We start from the raw sequence: 22,386 nt of genomic DNA, 5'->3' as shown, positions 1-22,386 counted from the left end.
AAGTTTCCTATTGGCTTCAGGGAGTGCAGGAGCCCTGTTACTGAGTCCTAGCTTTGGGCCCACTCCTAATCCTTTATGGAAGCCAATGGAGAGATTCCTATGGATTTCAAGGGGCTTTGGATCAGGCCCTGGTGAGCGGCAGGTGGTTCTCAGTAAGTATGCGAGAAATGTTCATCCTTCTGACACTCCAACGGCAGAACTTGAATTAATTTGCAGGTCAAGATACTTGGCTCCTGCCAAATGTCTGAACTTGTTTCTTGAAGGGTTTTAATTCTTGTAATACACAAGTAAAGCATTTAACAGGAATTTGTAAATAAATAGCCACAAAAAAACCATGGGAGAAAGAGGTTCTTCTTCCATGGATATTTGTGCATTTTCTCTCTTGCCACAAAAATAAACTGCCTCCTTTTTCACTGTGAAGCTTCAGGTGTTTTTGGAAAATATTTTCGGTCAGTAGCTGAAAAAATGCTTAATTTAATTTCCCAATAACTCACCTGGATATTTTGCCAATTAAAAAATACATGTTTGCAAATCGAGAAAAAAAAGTCAGCGCTTGTCTTGAAACATTTTCGTGCCAAAAAATACTAAAACATCAGTTGGGCAGCTTGTTTGTGATGTCACAGATTTACGTGTTATTACATCACGCTTATCATCGGTGTCATCTGAGAAATTATCCACACTCTCTGCTTCATGTGTTTCCCGTCTTTCATAGTGAATGTCTCAATATCAGGCAACTCTGGTTTCTGAGCTGGACAAACACTCAGCCAGGAATTCCTGCAGCTTGATGTGAGATTCTGGCAGGTCACTGCTCTTTGGCCTGTCGGGGCCGCACTCAGGAGCCAGGTAAGGAGGCATAAAGTCTGGCTCTTTCAGAAGGCGAAAGCACGTTTCTCTTCTGCGAGGTCACCTGGGACTGCAGCGTGTTCCCTGGGCTTGGGAAAGCCCCGCTCAGCCTGTTGCGGGTTTTCTTGTAACCATGGAAGCAGGTTTGGGGCGGGGGGCAGGTGCCATGCTACCGTCTCAGTCACCCCCATTTGGGGGGCACATTCGGGATGCAGATTTCCTGACACCCCCGCAGGTTGCCATAGTGACAGACACACTGTAGCTTGCCCAGAGTGAAAAGGCCCTTGGAGGGTCCATTCCCCGCCCCACCCTCCGTGGCCGGCTGGCTCAGCGCTGTCCGGGGAGAGGCGAGTCACCGCTCTGCCAATAGGCTTCGGCCCCCTCCTCGGCTCGGGCGCACTGCAGATCCGAGAGTATCTGTCCACATGGTATGAACACAGTGACCCCCCCTTCCCCCGGGACACGTGTGTGCACAGGCCGAGCACAAAGTGCCCAGCCGGGTTCCAGCCTTTGGTGTAGACCGGGGCGATTCCGGATCAACTCCCGGCCGCTGAACGAGGCTGCGCCGGACTGATCCGAAGCGAGCAGCGGGACCGCCGCGCCGGAGCGAGACCTCAGCTGGCTCCGCTGCACCTCGGCACAGGTGTCCCACCTGGCCAGGGCCCAGGCCTTGCGGGGAGGCGGCAGTAGGAGTCTGAGCAGTGCCAGGTGCCCGGAGGGCATTTAGCGTCTCTGCTCCCTCGCCTGCAGGTTCCAGGTGCTCTGCAGGGAAGGGCCTGTGTGACGGCGCGTTGGGGTCCCCCGTCTCCTGCACCCCGAAATGGCACAAACAGACTGCACCAGCCAGTAGAATTGAGGAAGTTTATTGCCTCTCCAGGATACAGCACAGCACAGATGTAGTCTGGTCACAGAGCTGGGCTAGGATGCCTCAAGCCCCCTTGAGTTGGGGGGAGACTGGGCCCCTAAACTCCAGCTCCTCTCCCTAGGCTGTCTCATCCATCCTCACAGACAGCCACCAACCAACTAACCAACTTCCATCCCTGCCCCCCAGCCAGGGCAGCATCCACCTTCCTTTGTTCCTCTCCATGGGGGGTGTCTGGCCCCTGGCTCAACAAGTTTGGCATTACCTCTGCCTAGCGAGGTTTTCCCTGCTGGGTCTTGCTCCAGACAGCAGGGGTCACCACAGCCCAGCAAGTACCCCCACTACGTCACAGCCTGCCCCAGAGGTGGCTGCATCTCAGCTGGGCTGTGGGGCGGAGGCTGGCTCCAGGCACAGGATGGGGGGTAGCTTGACAAATGGGGACATTTCTGATTGGGAAAGTTCAGGCCCTTAGAACATAAGAACATAAGAATGGCCGTACTGGGTCAGACCAAAGGTCCATCCAGCCCAGTAGCCTGTCTGCCGACAGTGGTCAGCACCAGGTGCCCTGGAGAGGGTGGACCGAAGACTATGATCAGCGATTTGTCTCCTGCCATCCCTCTCCAGCCTCTGACAAACAGAGGCCAGGGACACCATTTCTATCCCCTGGCTAATAGCCTTTTATGGACCTAACCTCCATGAATTTATCTAGCTTCTCTTTAAACTCTGTTATAGTTCCAGTGTTTATAGCCTCCTCTGGCAAGGAGTTCCACAGGTTGTCTATGCGCTGTGTAAAGAAGAACTTTCACTTATTAGTTTTAAACCTGCTACCCATTAATTTCATTTGGTGTCCTCTAGCCCTTATATTATGGGAACTAATGAATAACCTTTCTTTATTCACCCTCTCCACACCACTCATGATTTTATAGACCTCTATCATATCCCCCTCAGTCTCCTCTTTCCAAACTGAAAAGTCCCCGTCGCTTTAGCCTCTCCTCATATGGGACCTGTTCCCCCCTGATCATTTTAGTTGCCCTTTTCTGAACCCTTTCCAAGGCCAAAATATCTTTATTGAGGTGAGGAGACCACATCTGTACACAGTATTCAAGATGTGGGTGTACCATAGTTTTATACAGGGGCAGTAAGATATTCCCTTTCTTAATAATTCCTAACATCCTATTTGCCTTTTTGACCACCGCTGCACACTGTGTGGAAGTTTTCAGAGAACTGTCCACCATAACTCCAAGATCTCTTTCCTGATTTGTTGTAGCCAAATTAGCCCCCATCGTACTATATGTGTAGTTGGGATTATTTTTTCTAACATGCATTACTTTACGCTTATCCACATTAAATTTCATTTGCCATTTTGTTGCCCAATCACTCAGTTTGGTGAGATCCTTCTGAAGTTCTTCACAGTCTGCTTCTGTCTTGACTATCTTAAACAGTTTAGCATCATCCGCAAACTTTACCACCTCGCTGCTTGCCCCTTTCTCCAGATCATTTATGAATAAGTTGAAAAGGATTGGTCCTAGGACTGACCCTTGGGGGACACCACAAGTTACCTCTCTCCATTCTGAAAATTTACCATTTATTCCTACCCTTTGTTTCCTGTCTATTTATGCACAAGGAGCATGAAGCAGAGAGCCGAGGCCTTGGCTAAAGTGATGGGATGAGTCAGCAGCAGTGTCCTGTTGGTACCACTCGACCAAAGACTTTCTCACAGCCACAGATGGACTCAGGAGTTCTGCTGCCAAGTCCACAGCTATAACCCTGTGCCCAGTGCCTCTCCCAAACCAGGGGATCCTAGAACACTGGAACTGGAAGGGACCTCGAGAGGTCAAGTGCAGTCCCCGGCCCTTCTGGGTCGGGGGCCACTGACCAACATAGAAATCAGTTGGGGACCACACAAGTGAGAAGCAAAGAAACTCCTCCCAAACCCCCAACCCTCACTGATGTGGCCCCCAGCTGAGACACCTTCCTCCTCTGGTGCTCCAGCCCCACCAGGCGAGGAGAAGGGACGGGAGGACTGAGGTTCAGGGCTTCCCATAGGCCAGATTTACTTTTCTGGGGTGCCAGACTTAGTGGATTTTGTGGACCCCCTTAGGCTCTGGGGTGTGTGCAGGGCAGGGCTGCCAGCGAGAGGGAGAGGGATGCAGGAGGGGTGAGGAAGGCAGGGTCTGGCAGGGAGTTTGGCAGCAGGAGAGGGTGTGGGGTGGGGGTACGAGGGGGAGTTTGAGGGTGGGAGGGGGTTGAGGGAGTAACTCAGAGAGGGTGAGAAGATGAGAATGCAGCCAAGTAGCTAGTTAGGGACGGTGGCAAAGAAGTGGGGAGTAAAGGAAAGTGCAGCTTTTGCAAAGTAAAATTGTATCCCCCCCTTACATCTTCCCTCTGCTCCAGCCTCGCTCCCCATCGCCCCTCAGGCAACCCCTGCCCTCACATCCCTGTGCCCCCAGCGCACTCACCAGCAGGGCAGCACCCCCGGGGCAAGGAGAGGCAGGACGCGGCAGAGTCTCTTCCCTGCCCAGACCAGCCCTTTGCCTGCAGGCTGTGGCTCTGGGCCAGGCAGAGCCGAGGGCCGTCCAGGGCTGACCCCAGCCCGGCCAGGGGCAGTGATGCACTGGGGAAGGGGCTCCCCACCCCTGCCCACAGCTCGCGGGGAGCAGCCCAGCCCGGCCCAGCCCAGCCCAGCCCAGCCCGGCCCGGTCCAGCCCGGCCATCCTTCCTTCCTTTCTTCCTGAAACATTTTCTGCTGAAATCTCATTGGCAAGCGTGCTTGTTTAGCAGTTTAGTTTTCTTGAGGAAAATCTCACACTTTGAATGAATTTGGTAGAATCCCCCCATTGGAAAAGGTCAGACCCTCTTCCAATTTATTCTGGTGACAAGTGGCTGTCTGTCTGTCTTGGTTGAATGTGTGAAGGACGGGATGTAGTGTGGAAATGCTTATCCTGAAATCAAAATCAATAGATGGCTCCTTTTTTCCTGTAACCTTTAGAGAGACAATTACTTCTTCCCATTTCTGTATTTCAGAACATATTGATGACACATTGAAACTTCTCTCCTCTGCCTAAAACTTCTCTCCTCTGCTCCAGCATCACACAATAGGAGGAGACGTCATCCCATAAAGTCCTAAATTGAAATTCTCCTGAAATCCAGAAGAGTGGCTACTGCATGAATGAAGCAGAAAGATTTTGAGATTGTAAACACCACTTTGCAAAACTGCACTGCTCAGAACTTTCCATCTGATGACATCAAAGCACCTCACTAAACCCAAGGAATTGACTCCTGTGAGGCAGGCAATTATTGTTATCCCTCTTTTTGGATGCAGAAACTGAGGCACAGGATAATGTAAGATCCTTAGCCACTTTTTTTTTTAATCAGTGGAAAAACTCCCCTGGAGACCAAGCCTTAAGTGATGGTCCCATGTCACACTGGACGTGTGTGACAGGAAGGCCATTGAGAAAACCTCTCATCGTCACATTGCTAGCAGAGGGGAGCACAGGCCACTGGCTGCATTGAGGTGGGGAGATCACCCTGAGACCCCAGATTCCCCTAGTACAGGATCTCAGCAGTGAGGCTGCACCTGACCCTGCCCCTCTTGGCCAGGCACACCAGGTGGGGCTGGGAAGGTTCAGCACAGCATGAGCCATGTGTGCAGGGGGGAATTGTGGGGTAATCTGGGTGTGGGGGGGCTCAGTGGGAGATCTGGAGGCACACAGGCTCACTGGGGGGTTCTGGTGTAGGGGCAATGGGACGCTGGCTGAGCTCCGTGGAGGAGTCGAGGGGAGGTGGGCTTTGGTGGGGTGCTGAGGAAGGGGGATTCATTTCAGAGGGTAGGGGTCCAGGTGCAACTTGCTGGGGCTCAATGGGCTGGGGATGTGGGGAGCTTGCTGGGTCAGTCCAGGTGTAGGGGAGCCGGGCTGGTCAGGGTTACATGGGCCTGCTTAACCAGGGAACCCAGCTGGTGCTGAGGGAACACTGCATGCCAACTGGACTCCTGCTTTCCCCCCGATTCCTCATCCCCTTTTCTTCCCACTCTCCTCATTCCTTCGCCACTGGCTCTCCCCCACCTCCTCACCCCCCTCCTCTCACCCCCCCCCACTCCCCATTCCTTCCCTTGCCTCTTCCCCCACTGCCTCACCTCCCACTCCCCATTCCTTCCCTTGCCTCTTCCCCCACTGCCTCACCCCCCCCTCCCCATTCCTTCCCTTGCCTCTTCCCCCACTGCCTCACCCCCCCACTCCCCATTCCTTCCCTTGCCTCTTCCCCCACTGCCTCACCCCCCACTCCCCATTCCTTCCCTTGCCTCTTCCCCCACTGCCTCACCCCCCCCCCATTCCTTCCCTTGCCTCTTCCCCCACTGCCTCACCCCCCCACTCCCCATTCCTTCCCTTGCCTCTTCCCCCACTGCCTCACCCCCCACTCCCCATTCCTTCCCTTGCCTCTTCCCCCACTGCCTCACCCCCCACTCCCCATTCCTTCCCTTGCCTCTTCCCCCACTGCCTCACCCCCCCACTCCCCATTCCTTCCCTTGCCTCTTCCCCCACTGCCTCACCCCCCCACTCCCCATTCCTTCCCTTGCCTCTTCCCCCACTGCCTCACCCCCCCACTCCCCATTCCTTCTCTTGCCTCTTCCCCCACTGCCTCACCCCCCACTCCCCATTCCTTCCCTTGCCTCTTCCCCCACTGCCTCACCCCCCCACTCCCCATTCCTTCCCTTGCCTCTTCCCCCACTGCCTCACCCCCCCACTCCCCATTCCTTCCCTTGCCTCTTCCCCCACTGCCTCACCCCCCCACTCCCCATTCCTTCCCTTGCCTCTTCCCCCACTGCCTCACCCCCCACTCCCCATTCCTTCCCTTGCCTCTTCCCCCACTGCCTCACCCCCCACTCCCCATTCCTTCCCTTGCCTCTTCCCCCACTGCCTCACCCCCCCACTCCCCATTCCTTCCCTTGCCTCTTCCCCCACTGCCTCACCCCCCCACTCCCCATTCCTTCCCTTGCCTCTTCCCCCACTGCCTCACCCCCCACTCCCCATTCCTTCCCTTGCCTCTTCCCCCACTGCCTCACCCCCCCACTCCCCATTCCTTCCCTTGCCTCTTCCCCCACTGCCTCACCCCCCACTCCCCATTCCTTCCCTTGCCTCTTCCCCCACTGCCTCACCCCCCCACTCCCCATTCCTTCCCTTGCCTCTTCCCCCACTGCCTCACCCCCCCACTCCCCATTCCTTCCCTTGCCTCTTCCCCCACTGCCTCACCCCCCACTCCCCATTCCTTCCCTTGCCTCTTCCCCCACTGCCTCACCCCCCCACTCCCCATTCCTTCCCTTGCCTCTTCCCCCACTCCCCATTCCTTCCCCACAGCCTCTTCCCATCTCCTCACCCCTCCCCTCATTCCCTTCACTTCCTATTCCTTCGCCACTGCCTCCCCCCACCTCCTCACTCCCTTCTCTCACTCCCCTCACTCCCCATTCCTTCCCTTATCTCTTCCCCCACTTCCTCAGCTCCTTCCCTCACTCCCCATTCCTTCCCTTGCCTTTTCCCTTCACCCCCTCACTCCCTTTCTCCCATTCCCACCTAGGGATGCCAGATGGTCCCCCCCAAAAATACCAGACACGTGGTATTTTGGTCAAGCAAAAAAAAAAAAAAAAAAAAGGCACGCAGGATAGTAAGTACTGCCTCTCCCTGCCACTCCTGATGGGCCCAGACCAGCAATCACTGCCTGGGAGTCCCAGCTGGGAGCCTATGATTGTGCAAAAGCCTGGTGGGAGCAGGGGACTCCCAGCCGCTCCCCCCGACCACGCCAGGCTTCTGCGCAATCACTGGCTCCCAGCGCCAATCGTGGCCCCGCCTCCCAGCTGCTCGCCTCGCCCACGCCAGGCTTCCGTCCGGTGCGCAGCCGGAAAAATCAGAGAATACCGGACCTTGCACACTGCACACCGCACGCCGTACGCCGCACATCACACACCGCACGCCACGCACCGCACGCCGCACGTCGCACGCCGCACACTGCACACTGCACGCCGCACACCGCACACCGCACGCCGCACACTGCACATCACGCGTGTCTGGTATTCTCTGATTTTTTTTACCGGACAAAAAGCGCAAATACCAGACACCTGGCAACCCTATTCCCACCCACACCCATCCAACTCCACTGCAGGGCAGAGGAAACAGGAAGCAGGGGATGGGGCAGCTATCTCTGTAGGGCTCACTGGGCTAGGCAAACCGCCCCCTTCACACACTGCCAAGGGGAGGGGGACTATGAGGAGCACGTGTGTGTGGGGGGGGGGGGGACAAGGGGAGAGCAGCCGGCAGCAGGCTCAGTAGCAACTGGGCTGGGAAAGTGAAACCAAACCCAACCCCTCTCCACACTGGCAAAGGGGGGAGCGCGCAGAGAAGGGGGGCAGCAAGGAGGAAGCCCACCCTGGGCGGGGGGGGCTGGAGGGGGTGAGAGGGCCAAGCAGGGCGGAGGCGGAGGCGCTGCAGGAGCAGGGCGGGGGGGGGGGGGTCGGTCCTGCCGCGCAGGGCTGGCAATCTCCGGGCGGTGAGAGGGATGGAATTGCAGGCAGCTGCAGCAGCGGGGAGACCCAGGTGACTGAGTTTTGCTCCGGTGCCTGCCCCACAGCTGGGGCTGATACAGCCAATCAGGGCCCAGCTGGGGCTGTATAAATAAGGGCTCCTGGCGCGCCGACCCGCTTTTGCTCTAGCTAGGGAGGAGGCAGGGACCCGGCTGCTGGGGAAGCTGGAGGGAGACAGAGCAGCGGGGAGGGGTTCTGGCCTGGCGATATGGGCTGCAGGCGGAGCAGCGGGGTGGGGTTCTGGCCTGGCGATATGGGCTGCAGGCGGAGCAGCGGGGAGGGGTTCTGGCCTGGCGATATGGGCTGCAGGCGGAGCAGCGGGGTGGGGTTCTGGCCTGGCGATATGGGCTGCAGGCGGAGCAGTGGGGACGGGTTCTGGCCTGGCGATATGGGCTGCAGGCGGAGCAGTGGGGACGGGTTCTGGCCTGGCGATATGGGCTGCAGGCGGAGCAGCGGGGAGGGGTTCTGGCCTGGCGATATGGGCTGCAGGCGGAGCAGCGGGGAGGGGTTCTGGCCTGGCGATATGGGCTGCAGGCGGAGCAGCGGGGAGGGGTTCTGGCCTGGCGATATGGGCTGCAGACTGAGCAGCGGGGTGGGGTTCTGGCCTGGCGATATGGGCTGCAGGCGGAGCAGCGGGGTGGGGTTCTGGCCTGGCGATATGGGCTGCAGGCGGAGCAGCGGGGTGGGGTTCTGGCCTGGCGATATGGGCTGCAGGCGGAGCAGCGGGGAGGGGTTCTGGCCTGGCGATATGGGCTGCAGGCGGAGCAGCGGGGTGGGGTTCTGGCCTGGCGATATGGGCTGCAGGCGGAGCAGCGGGGAGGGGTTCTGGCCTGGCGATATGGGCTGCAGGCGGAGCAGCGGGGAGGGGTTCTGGCCTGGCGATATGGGCTGCAGGCGGAGCAGCGGGGAGGGGTTCTGGCCTGGCGATATGGGCTGCAGGCAGAGCAGTGGGGTGGGGTTCTGGCCTGGCGATATGGGCTGCAGGCGGAGCAGCGGGCAGGGGTTCTGGCCTGGCGATATGGGCTGCAGGCGGAGCAGCGGGGAGGGGTTCTGGCCTGGCGATATGGGCTGCAGGCGGAGCAGCGGGGTGGGGTTCTGGCCTGGCGATATGGGCTGCAGGCGGAGCAGCGGGGAGGGGTTCTGGCCTGGCGATATGGGCTGCAGGCGGAGCAGCGGGGAGGGGTTCTGGCCTGGCGATATGGGCTGCAGGCGGAGCAGCGGGGAGGGGTTCTGGCCTGGCGATATGGGCTGCAGGCGGAGCAGCGGGGAGGGGTTCTGGCCTGGCGATATGGGCTGCAGGCGGAGCAGCGGGGAGGGGTTCTGGCCTGGCGATATGGGCTGCAGGCGGAGCAGCGGGCAGGGGTTCTGGCCTGGCGATATGGGCTGCAGGCGGAGCAGCGGGGAGGGGTTCTGGCCTGGCGATATGGGCTGCAGGCGGAGCAGCGGGGTGGGGTTCTGGCCTGGCGATATGGGCTGCAGGCGGAGCAGCGGGGAGGGGTTCTGGCCTGGCGATATGGGCTGCAGGCGGAGCAGCGGGGAGGGGTTCTGGCCTGGCGATATGGGCTGCAGGCGGAGCAGCGGGGAGGGGTTCTGGCCTGGCGATATGGGCTGCAGGCGGAGCAGCGGGCAGGGGTTCTGGCCTGGCGATATGGGCTGCAGGCGGAGCAGCGGGCAGGGGTTCTGGCCTGGCGATATGGGCTGCAGGCGGAGCAGCGGGCAGGGGTTCTGGCCTGGCGATATGGGCTGCAGGCGGAGCAGCGGGGAGGGGTTCTGGCCTGGCGATATGGGCTGCAGGCGGAGCAGCGGGGAGGGGTTCTGGCCTGGCGATATGGGCTGCAGGCGGAGCAGCGGGGAGGGGTTCTGGCCTGGCGATATGGGCTGCAGGCGGAGCAGTGGGATGGGGTTCTGGCCTGGCGATATGGGCTGCAGACAGAGCAGCACTGGGGGAAAGGCAGGCAGAGCTGAGGGGCTCTGGCTTGGCCTAGCTTCCAGGCTGCAGGGCCTGAGTGTGCTAAGGCTGCAGGGAAACAGCCAGGCAGCCAAAGGCAGCAGGCCCCCGCCCCCTTGCCAATGCTCAGTGGCCCTGTCTGACTGCAGGCTGCCCCTGAGGTAAGGGGCTAGATGGGGCAGGGAACCTGTTTTTGGGTTGGGGGCTGCTGCCCCACAGGGAAATCAGTGGGGGCTGCACACCAGGGAGAAGCAAAACCAGAAAAAGCAAATGCTCCCTGGCGTGGCCCCTGACTCCCCACTTCCCTGGGCACACCAGAGCCTAGGGGAGCCCAGGCTGGTTTGAGACCCACAGGGGGATAGCAGTGGGGTTGGAGCTCCAGCACAGGCTCCCCAATGCTGGGGGAAGACCTGAGCCTCTGGGCGAGATCCAGACAAGCTGGGGGCTGGATGCAGCCCCTGGGCCTGGGGTGCCCCACCCATGGGCTAGCTGTTGGCTGGCAGTGGGTCACTGAGCCAAGGTGGGTGTAGGGAGCTTGGGGATCCCCTGGGAGGGGAGGACCCTAGAGTGCAGGGCACTGACCTAGGGCAGTATGAGGAAAGGATACTGTGGGCGGAAAGGGGGTGCTAGAGAGGTAACTCCCAGAGCCACCAGTAGGAGGTGCCGTGGGGGCGAGTGCTTATCCCGTGACAGGCAGCCTGTATCCCAGCCAGTGCTCAAGGCCAGAGAAGGTTGCATCCTGAAAACTAGGGTCCAGCCAGTCTGGTATCCAGCAAAGGATCGGGGGAGGGGGGCAACAGGGAGGCTCAAGAGATTAACAATGGCTCATAGCAACTTTCCACTCCGTGGCACCAAGCCCTGCTGTGAGGCAGCTGGTCCCTCTGCATCTCTCGCATGGACACGGTGCTCCTGAGCTAGTGTGAGTGGGCGCCCGCTGCAGTGGGATGGGGAGTCACCATCTGGGGGAGATTGGAGACTGGAGGCTGCTGAAGGGGAAGTAGCTTCTCTGCAGGGCAGGGCGATACGGCAGAAGGGGATGTGAGAGAGGGAGGGAGACCGAGGAAGCAATTTCCCTGGCAACAGTAACCATGCGAGGTGCTCACAGGACAAATCTGGTTCCTTTCCGTTCTCGGGCCAACACTCCTTCCAACGTTCCCAAGGCCCTGCCCTGGGCGCCCTGGCCACTGTCCAGCCACAGAGCATCAGTTCTTGCTCCACACTGAAGTGGGGTTTTGTGGTGTCTCCAGACTTCATTCCAGAGGCTGAACAAGTCCATCCCCAGACACCCGGGGCCCAGCCATGCCTGTCAGGCACAGCCGGGCTCTGGGGGCCCTGGGAACCTCACGCTTGGCTCCAGGAGCAATGAGGTGTTCAGGGGGAGTGTGGCTTTGGCAGCATTTTCCTCTGCCCCTTGTCAGTTGCACTGGCCAGTCCAAGGCGGAGCCAGGACTTCAAAGTAGGAATAAGATCCTCCGGAAAAGGGCTTTTTTTCCGGAGGATCGGGGCCAGTGTAGACGCTCTTTTCCGGCTTTTCTAAAAGCCAGAAAAAAGCGGTGGACATTTTTATTTAAATGCCGCGGGGGATATTTAAATCCCCCGCGGATTTCCCTATTACGATAGCTGAAATTAACATGCCCCTTCCGGAAAAGGGGCCAATGTAGACGTAGCCTTAGTGTATTGGACAATCTTTGACTTTTAGGCCAGGAAGCCAAAGCAGGTATGGGAGAAGCGGATGTTCTCCCATCTCCTGTGATATTTGCAATAGGGTGTGTGCTTGCTCCAGACACTGAATGCTTCCTGCTTTGACTGGTGCATGATGTACCATCTGAAAAAAGAAATGTCCTATGAATGTGTTTGCAAATCAGGAATCGCTCCTCAGCATGCTTGGGATGAACAAGGCCCAAAGGGAAAATGGTTTAATCATCAACTGAAAGAGAGGAGCATTTATTTTGTAAAACATTATGCTGCTTTTAAAAGCCATAGACCTACAAGACAAATGTCTTTACAGGGGAAAGGAGGCTGCAACCTTCAGCTTAAGTCAGTCAGCTGCAAATGTGCTTAGTGGTAACGGTCTGAGCATTTTAGAGCCAGCACCTCATGCTTTTGAGGGAAGAGGGAGCTCGCAGGTGTAGGCAGCATGTCATTGCCTGGACAACCCGCGAGGGTCACATCCGATCACGAGGCAGTATGTGGGTAGTGATCACTCACTGCAAATGTTTGTCCCACCTATGGCTGTGAGTTACAAGTGTAGGCCCTTATCAGCTCTGCCCAGGGCCCAAAGGGAATAGTGGCCAAATGATGATACGTCTGCAGTTCTGAGAGTCGCCTAGAACTCTGCTTCTGTAACTTGGCATTTCTTTGTGGATGGAAATCATCTTTACATGGCCAGGATGGTGTGAGAGGTAATTTACCAGGGTAATCACAATTGCACAGCAAAGTTAAGAACATGACCCACTATGTACCCAAAACAGTCACATCAGAATTTTCAGTGATTGAACATGAGGCCTTACTGTGCAGGTGTCTGGGATCCTTGTGTCCTTGTCTTAGCATTAAAGAAACAGATTTAATTGTCAGTCTTCTTAAATGTGTGTTTAATGCCATTCTGTGGGGAATACAGACACTCTTAAATAATTGAGTGGCCAAAAGATTGGTTATTTCTGTTTTCATTGCCCATATTGATTTAAGTGTAGTTAATCCTTTCAAATATCCATGTCACACAGGGCCTGATGGCTCTCTTTAGGGCAATAATGTTCCTCCAGCTAGATTATTTGACATCAAGCATTGTAATGTCACAATAAATCCTTCACGTGGGCTGTTCTTTTCAAAGAGAAGTACCAGATGGGGACTTTGCCTCTTCCATTAAACTCTCAGTTTTACTAGTCAGAAGTTGGGCTTGTGAATAATTTTCATTAAATTTTCTTTTGTCTCCCCATAAAAGAGCTGCACAGCCATGACACTAAATAATCACAAGCCCAATTAAATGGGCTCATGGAAATAGCATAAAACAAGGTGTTGCCCTTATTGCAAATGAAATGCGATTGTGTGTAGAGTCATCTCATCCTGTGTATCCTTCGCGACGGAGCTCCGCTGGTGAACTTTACAGACAAAAGTGGGGATGTGACAGAAGCCAAGGGCTGATTGGCACCTTTAGTAACTCTTCTGCCTTCTGTTCTCTCTGGCTCACTTGAGTTATCTCTAGTGCCGCCCCATTTGTTCTGGCTGCTGGTTAGCCCTGGCAAACTGACGGGGGCCTAGATAAACACTGTCACCTGAAGACGTTTTTCTCAGTTGAGATCATGGTGTCTAGTAGCTGAGTAACAATCCCTGCTTCTCTGTCATGGCTGAAGGAAGCACATTAAACACTATTTACATATCTGTTATTATTTCTAAGAGAATTCAGGGGCTGATGGGCAGGTGAGTGCATTCCGAGGTCAAGTGGAGATAGCAGGGACAGACTTTCAAGCCTTGTGCATTTTGGTCCAGGGACTGATAGGAAACCACAGAGCTGAAAGAGGCCGCCACGTCCAGCCCCTTGCCCAAGGCAGGACCAATCCCAACACATAGAAAGCCCAACACTGACTTTGACAGCGACTGATCAGTGGTGCCTGCGGTGGCCTGGAAGCTGGACACTAGGCTGTTAGCAAAGTGGGGCCCCTCCTGGGCAGGGCTGGGACTGGGAAGGTGTTTGTTTTCAGTCTGCCCTGGGGTCTGTCGGGAATGGAGAGCAGCGCCCAGCGTGTCACTGTCTCCCCAGGACAAGGCCACCTCCCCAGAGTGGCCGAGACGTGACTTGAGAGAAGAAGAAAAGACAGAACACTGCAGTGCCTGACTCTCCTTCCGGGCACGAAGGCCGGGTTCAGGAACAACACTCATTCCCTTGTTGCTTTGCACATGGCGCTGGCTGCAAGCTTAACTTTTTCACGCTGGCTTGGTCTTTCCTTTGCCATCGTCATCCCTGTGCAGATATTTAGTTGTTGTATTTACTGGATTCATTATAGCCATGTGCAGGGGCCAGCTGAGAAAAGGGCCTGCCCAAGAGAGCTTGTGGTCCAATTAGACCAGGTGGCCACAGCGTAGGGAAAAGGAGAGAACATCTAGCGTGAACAATGTGATGGCGAATGTCATGTTATTTCTGCGATTCCCCCTTTGTGGTGGTCCCTTTTCCGCTGTGTTAGGAGGGTATTCACTGGGTGGAAAGACAAAAGAAGGGGACAGGCAGGAGGGGTCAGCAAGGGAGGTACTGTAGAGATTGGAGCAAAAACCCAAGCAGCACAGGGAGAGAATGTTCCACGTGAACACCGCAGAATGCAATCTGGCTTTTTAACCCCCTGGGCCCCAGGAGCTGGCCAGTGGTTGGGTCTTTCTGGGCTGCTTTTGTAGGAGACGTTGATAATGGCATTTTTGGTGCAACCCTGTCTATTTACGAAGCGTTACAGAGGGTCCTGCTTCCCTGAACGTATTAGAATCAAACAACAAGGAGCAGGCTCCTTGCATACAATTCCGGGTCTGCCTGTCTAGCCTGCACTCTGCACTCTTGGCAGGGCCACACTCTGGGCACGTCTACACCGCAGGGCTGACGCCAAAAGAAGCGACACCACTTGAGCTGTCAACTGTGTAGCTTAGGTGGAGATAGTTTATTTTGGCTTTTGGCGCTGGCTACGCAGCAGGAAGTCTGAGCTGGAGCCCTCTTCCCTTGCTCCCCATACAATGAGGGTTACAGGAGTCGGAGTAACGAGTCCTCCGGCTCGACAGTATTTTGACATGTCGAGACATGCTTTCAGCGGAGACGCAGACCATGTTATTTCAGAATAGCATCAGTTCCTCCGCAATAATGCTGCTGCGTAGACAGAGCCTACTTGTGCTTCTCTTGTTGTCTCTTGGTTTTCTTACTGCTTTCTTTTACACAGACCGTACAAATCCATCGCGAGCACCCGAGCACCCTAATGCACCCAAATCCATCACAAGCCTTTGAGCTTTCGTTCCATCTAGCTCATTGCTAGAATGTCTTTCCCAAAGGCTGCCTGGTGGAGAAAGAGAAAATGTCCCTGGCCCTTACTGCCCCGGAATGTACGTGGTGTTCCCCGAGGTGTTCCTGAGTCTGGAGGAAGACTGGGGGGTGGCATAGTCACAGTGGGGCTACATTTTATACCCTCCCTTTCAGTGCAGGAGCAGCTTGAGCTGCTCTTCGTTCCGCCCAGTGCTTCACTAGACGCAAGCGGAGGGCAAGTTTGTGCCCTGGACAGCCTGCTCCGAGCCACGAGATGGAGGCTGCCGGAAGGGTTAGCGCTAACTTTGCAAGGAGTTTTTTTCATGCCGTCTTCCTGTGGGAAGCAGCAGCGTCTCTCTGCCTCGTGCCACACCCTGGGGCCCCAGCCCTTCCTTTCTGTAGCCGGCAAGGAGCCGTGGGACTTGGTTGGTTGGTTTTTGTGTGTAGTGCGTTAGCCGGATGCCCTCGGTTGCAGTAGGAAGCGGCGGGATTGGAACGTGAAGGGATGCAGCCATTTTCCATCCTTTGTTCTTGGCACAAACAGAAGGGACATTAGATTATCAGTATTTCATCTCTCTAGATAGCCATGAAGCGGTGGAGTTAACTTTATTTCAAGTACCAATTATCGTAGCAGCCTGACCAAAGTCATCTCTGCAGACTATTCAGTACAGAAGAATGGATTCACTGCCTTTCCCTGCCCCAGGATACAGGGAATTTCTGCGTACTGCGCGCACATTGAAGCAGGGGTGGGCAGTGCATTTCTGGAGCTTGGCGTGGGCCTGTAGCAGTCTGAGGCACAAGACCAGACACCGGCTACGTGACTTGTCCCCGGGCAGTAACTCCAGATACGCTGCCTGGAGAGTCCTGGGCTCCAAGAGGAATGGCAAGGAGAGGAGGTGGGTGTCCCCGTGCGTGTTCTGGCTTCTTCTCGCATTTAGACATGCCTGCCTCATGTGCCAGCTCAGCCCTAGCATTTGAGCTGGCAGGGCCAATGGCACTATAGCCACCCATGAATGCGGCAACCGCTTCTTGATTCTGCAGGCCTGATGAAAGTAGCCATCTGGCCCAAAGAAAGGACAAAGGCACCGGGCACTAAAACAGGCCCAGAATGGAGCCTTGAATTTCTGACCCAGTTGTCACAGTAGGAGAGAATGAACCCTGAACGTGATGGGTGTTTCTCTTACCCCCTTTCCCTAATGCACATAGACCTGCTGGTGCCATTTCTCCCTGCGTGATTTCACTTACCTTTGAAGCAACATTCTGTATCTGTGGGAGAGGCTGCTGCAGCCAGCCCTGCGGGCTCGTGGTCAGCTCAGCTAGCGTGGCTGTGTCCTTACAAAGGAGTTGATCTTTCTCCCAGGCAGTTTCAGGGCCAGCAGCAATTCTGAGTGTCATTGTTCCCTCACCTGGATTTCTGGGTGTGCTACACAAAGCAGGTCGCCCCATTTTCCCCAGGGATTGTAGTGCTACCTGAGTCAGCCATCTTTAGATTAATCTGCAAAAGGGGTTTCTTTTCATTGTATGAAGAAAATTCAGTTTTTATTGCTGGGTTATTTAGTACCCAGATGTGTGCGTGAATTTCCTGAACTTTATGTATCATCTGGACGAAGCATCTGGATGCACCTCATTGTGGAACCTTTACTGCTGTGAAGTATTTTGGGATGGCAGCTAAAAGAAAACAGAGGAAATCGGCCAGTAGGGTTTGGTTTGCTCCTGATCTTTTAGGCGGCTCACAATGAACACATTAAGTCTTGCAGAGGCAGAGACAAACTGATTGCTGTCCAAGTCACTAGACATTTGGATTCATCATTTGCCATCTGAGTCATTTGGATTCATTTTCCTCTTCACTTTCTGCCCGTTGATTCAGCAGGAAAGACTTTCTAGGCCTCGCTAGCCGTGAATTCTGACCGAGACGCAGACAGGAGGCAGGGGAGATAAATCTAGCTGCAGACAAGATCTGAGAGATGTTGACTGCTGGACACAATCACTTCTGGGCAGAAATATCACTAAGGGGGAAACCAGCAAGAACCACAACCAAATCATGGGTCATTCCAAAGCAAATCCCTTTTGTTAGCGTTTGTGTTGGGTTTATATCATTTAGGTCTGAGGTATGTGGGGGAGAGTCAGTTTCAAACTTAAGGCAAGGGCCTACTGGGTATTTAGGAGCCACCCTGGTCAGCAGGGGGAGTGTGAAGACTGGTCAGCTGGAGATGGCTTGGTCCAGGCTGGCTGAAATTGCCAAGAGAGGTTTCTCCATCAAGAATGAGAGGTCTGGGCTGCCGAGAGGGTGCTGGTGAGACCAGGCAGGGAGAACATGGGAGTCCTGGCTGATGAGAAGAAAAGCTGAACTGGGATATAAACTAGGACTTTCCAGGGCTTGGAAAGAATGCAGTCACTAGCCATCAGGACACTCATGGATTTGAATAGTGAATAATTAACTCTCAGTTCGTTAATGAGATCTGGAGTGGTGCTATGGTGAATGGAGATTTCTTTGGTGGCTTTCAAAGAACGGCTGCCCTACCAGTCAGGGGATCTCGGCTCCTGGGGATACGGTTCTGGCTTCAAGGGAGCAGAGGGAGGGGCGCCCGTAGGTAAAATTTCCAAGCGAGAAGCGTGATGGTAGCAGTAGGTAACAGAGACCAGGTTGCAGGAACTCCTGGATATGACACACGACCACAGAGGCATGGGCAGCAGTGGTCCTGCACTGGAAACTGAGTGTTTCCTGCTTCAGAAGTGGTGAATTCCCACCTGGAGGAAATCCCTGGCACAGCTGCTTTGCTGCTGTTGCAGCACATCTGGGTCAGCCACTTGAGCACACCCGTCCTCACTAATTCCTCCTCCCTCTTCTTCCTTTCTTGACTGATGTCTTCCTTCAGGGTTATTCTCTTTTGCAAAGTCAAATTATGCAGCCTGCGTGGTACAGCACACAATAAATGCCTCGCCACTTCCCCTCCAGCAAACTGAAGGGTCCCTGCAGATCTGTGCTGGCATCCAAAGCCCATTCTTAATATTCCAAAAGTGCCTGGTGTAATTGATCTGGTTGCACGGTTCTGCTGTGCGATAGCATCCTTCATCTGCCCGACGGGCCCACCAGACAACGACTGCAGGGAAAACCAATGTCTCGTACAGATCAGAAAGTCTGTGGTCTGTGCTTGACTGCATCCTTACCTTTTTTACGCTGCTCGATGGTTCGGAGTACCATGCTGCTCCATGAGGATGATGCTGAAAGCAGGGATGGGAACTTGTGTACTCCAGGGTGCCTGAGACCTTGGATGCTGGCTGAGAGCTCAAAATACCCTCAAAGGCCATGTTGCCTACTGTAATCGATTTCCATTTCCCTTCCTCGGCACAACAATTACACAAATTACTCGCCAACCAACGTGTCCTGAGATGCTTCATCTGGCGGGTCACCCCCTTTCTCTCATTTGCATTTGCACCCAAGTGGCATTTAGAGCTTCCTTGCTCACCAGTTTGCATTGCTACTGTCAGTGTTAAGAGCACGCTGGGGGGAGGCATGAGATGGCAGCCTAGAGCCAGCTGTGGCATTTTCAAGGCATGAAAGACTTTGGGTGTCTGTGGCAGCGGCGGGAGAGAAGAGAGGGAGGGTGCTTCGACTGATTCCACACTGAAAATGTCTGTTCTTTGACCCTGATATTGCTCGCTAAGGAAATCAAGCTATCAAAGAAACCCGCAATAAAATATAGTAGGGTCCGGATTATCTTAGCTCTTCTTCCTAGAACATGAGGGGTTTCGCCAGGTACACAGGATGTTGTACCTATGAGTCTCAGTATTTAAACTAACGAATGAATGTGCAGTATGGTGTCGCCTACTGAAAGGCAAATGGCCATTAAATTCTAAACGTCTGCTTAAATGCATATATGGGTGTGTAAAAGCCTGTCCAATTGAACCACTGAAATGACTGGGACTGTTTGGTGAGAGAGGTTCCACTCAGTCTAGACCAGTGTTTCTTAAACTGAGCCGCGGAGAGCAACAGAATTCAAAATGGCCGCCCATTTTGCTCAACAAAAAATTCTTGGTGTTCCTCATAAAAAAAAAATGTGTTGTTTGGTGTTCCTTGGTCGTAAGTTTGAGAGAGACTGGTCTAGACGCACAGATTTTGTCAGACTGGATAAGACTAGCGGTCCATCTTGTGGAATGTCCTGTCTCTGACAAAAGGAGAAGCTGTGCCCAGTATTAGAAGCTTCAGAAGAAGATACAAATCAGCCTTGCAATAGACGGGCGTGGAATAATTGCTTATTTTTTAATATTTACCGTGATGACACTGTATGTTCATGTTAGCCATATAAATGTCAAATCTTTTTTTAAATTCTGCTCAGAGTTTGGCTTCAGTGATAGCCCCTGGCAATGAGTTCCACAGGTCAATTGTGCATTATATGGAAACATATTTTCTAGTATCAGTTCTCAGCTTGCTTCCTTTGAATGGCCCCTTGTTTTTGTGCTGTGAGACAGGAAAGAAGTTCTTGATCTGCCTTTTCTAGGCCACTCATTAGTTTGTCACCTCTCCTCTCACAGTGGGAGAATTAGACGCACAGAGCGTATGTTAGAAAGCTAGACTAAATCACATGGAGAAGAAAGTTTTGCAAGCCAAGGACAGATATATATTTTACACTTTGATGGTGTAAATATTATTCTAATACAGACCCGTGATTTTGTGCTATAGTGAAAATGTTTTCTTAATGGACAGATGCCTGTTAATTTTATTTTTATTTTTGATGAACTATTTCAGGTATTCAAAGATGCATTGCTTCTACAATGACAACAGAGAAATCACAATATGTAATCAGAACAGCAGTTCATTGAATTCAGTATTCTTTCCTTGATGGGACCAGCGCTCACTGCCTCAAAAGTGCAAGAAATCCTGTAATGGACAATTTTGGGTTAACTTATCCATTATCATAATGCTTTATCCCGTCAGTTAGTAATTTCTTTATGCCTTGAATCATCAGTGTTTAGATCCCTTCTAAATTAAAACAGTTCTATGTAATATAACTGGGGCTGTTTTCATTGTCCACATAAATGTCCTTTTTGACATTCTACTAAGCCCTCAGATCTTTATCATGTGGCAGGATGTTTCACAGGTTAATTATGCACCATGTAAGAAAGTATTTTCTTTTCTCAGTTATAAATATGTCATCTATCAATGTCATTGAATGCATTACATTGAATGTGACCTTTCTTGGATTATGAAAGAGGTAGACAAAGGGTCTGATTTAACTCCTTTAGAGCATTCATTATTTTGTATTATACTGTTGCATTCTCTTTGCAAACTGTATCTAGGTATTCCATCGCTCCTCATTTAAAAATCTTCCCATCTCTCTAAGGCCAGGTCTATACTAGACCCAGAAGGTCAACTTAAGGTATGCAACACCAGCTTTGTAAATAACGTAGCTGGAGCTGACATACCTTATGCCAAGTTTGCCGCCGTCTCCACAGCAGGACGTCAGCGGGAGCAAACGTTCCCATCAGCTTCCCTTACAACTCGCAAATAGAGGCATACTGGCACCGACTGGGGGCACCTTCAGCATGCGATTTAGCGGGTCTTTACTAGACCCACTAAATCGAATGCCTGATTGATCTCCAGCACGGCAAGTGGAGAAGCGGCCTCAGTATTGCCAGTCACCATTGACTCTCTTTTCCCTAACCTCTTCTTTGAGCTCCATTGATTAGAAAGCAGTGCGGACGTCCAGGTGTGAGAGTGCCTGGGACTGACATAATGTCAATGGAGAAGATGTATAGTGAATGAGAGAACAGATAACACTAAAACCAAACTCTTACATGCCTTGGACCATCCCTGGGCAATGAGAGATTGCCAGAAGTGCTCAGAGTTCATGTAGCGCGCAGCAGCGTGTACACGTAGTTCAAATTATTCCATCCAAAATGCATGATGGTGCTTTTGTAAACAATGAATTTCAAGCAGTACATAGCGTTGCCAGAATTTACATATTTTCGTGCATTTTTAAATGACACTTTAAACAACTTTTTTAAGATTACAAAGGAGACAGTCTGTCAAGAGTGAAATAAGCGAAAATGAAGGTGAACATTCCAATGGCATTACTGTGGTGTAATGCAACTTTGCACACAACATGAGAAGACTTTACTTCTAGAGTCTATGCCTAGAGGTGCAAGAATAGCTGTGAACGGCTAATAAGAACCAATGCTATTGGGGACATCTGTTTTGGTTTTCATTTTTCAGTGTTATTAGTGCTTATTGGTACAAGGTTCAGGAATGTAGCCAATCCCTTTGAAGTTGAAAGTGTATTGTAAGGCTAGAGGCATTGTGTGCCATGTTGATGACCCTGTATGTAACCTTTCAATTAAACATCCATAATGCATGGAATAAAAAGGGCCTCTGTTGAATGACTGCAAAACTGAACTATAATGCAAGTAAACTTAGTTTTCAGTGTAGGAAAGTTTTCTCTTTTCTGATTTCATGCAGCAGTTTCAGTACAGACACCAGATTCTCCATATACTTTCCCCCAAATACTTTCTTTTTTAAAAAAAGTGTACAGATCTATTAAATTGCACACATTCCAGGATGCTTCTTAATTATTGTATGTCTTTGGATTTACAAACTATAAAAATGCCTAGTCTAGGAGCTGATATAATTTAAATATAATGATGTCAAAGTAAAACTGACATTTACCCCTCCCTCAAACCAGAAAATAAGAAAATAGGTGCCAGAGAAGAAATGAAATGCAAACCATGTTGTTTCCTCTGCAAATCTCGGCCCTCCTAGTATGTTCCCTTTACAAGAGAAGCACTTCGCACCCTTAACAAATCTGGGCTATTTTGGAGCAGTTGGGTATAGTAAATTCTGAAGTTTAGGACACTTGCGGACAGCTCCCTCCCTGTTGTAATGAGGGTCCTACTGACCACAGATCTGGCAGGGTAGCATGGGGAGAGCGGGGACATCTCAGGCAGAACCTCAAAACCAGCACCTTCAACTCCACCCAGAAACCAACAAGCAACTTATGCAGCTCCCTGATCAGCAGAGTCATGTGCTCTTCCAGCAGCCTTGTTTCCAAGTTGATTTGAGGTGCTGCCTCACGTACAGCCTGTCGCAATTATGTGATCCTTAGCCAGTGTGTGGGTTAAAGAAGATGAGTTGATTGCCATAATTAATGTTTGAACTTAACATATTTGAAATCTGATGG

At 52.9% G+C, this 22,386-nt stretch overlaps 1 long non-coding RNA gene across 1 annotated transcript; it reads left to right on the top strand.

Moving 5' to 3' along the window:
- Nucleotides 1-686: 686 nt before the first annotated feature.
- Nucleotides 687-21,567, top strand: LOC112547047 (uncharacterized). Its single transcript, XR_003090791.2, has 3 exons — nucleotides 687-843; nucleotides 4,730-5,047; nucleotides 19,959-21,567. It is a non-coding gene; the product is annotated as an uncharacterized LOC112547047 (long non-coding RNA).
- The last annotated feature ends 819 nt before the right edge of the window (nucleotides 21,568-22,386 follow it).

This window comes from Pelodiscus sinensis, chromosome 22 (genome assembly GCF_049634645.1).
Source record: "Pelodiscus sinensis isolate JC-2024 chromosome 22, ASM4963464v1, whole genome shotgun sequence".
Taxonomy (NCBI): Eukaryota; Metazoa; Chordata; order Testudines; family Trionychidae; genus Pelodiscus; species Pelodiscus sinensis.
This window is presented reverse-complemented; position numbering and strand designations above follow the sequence as displayed.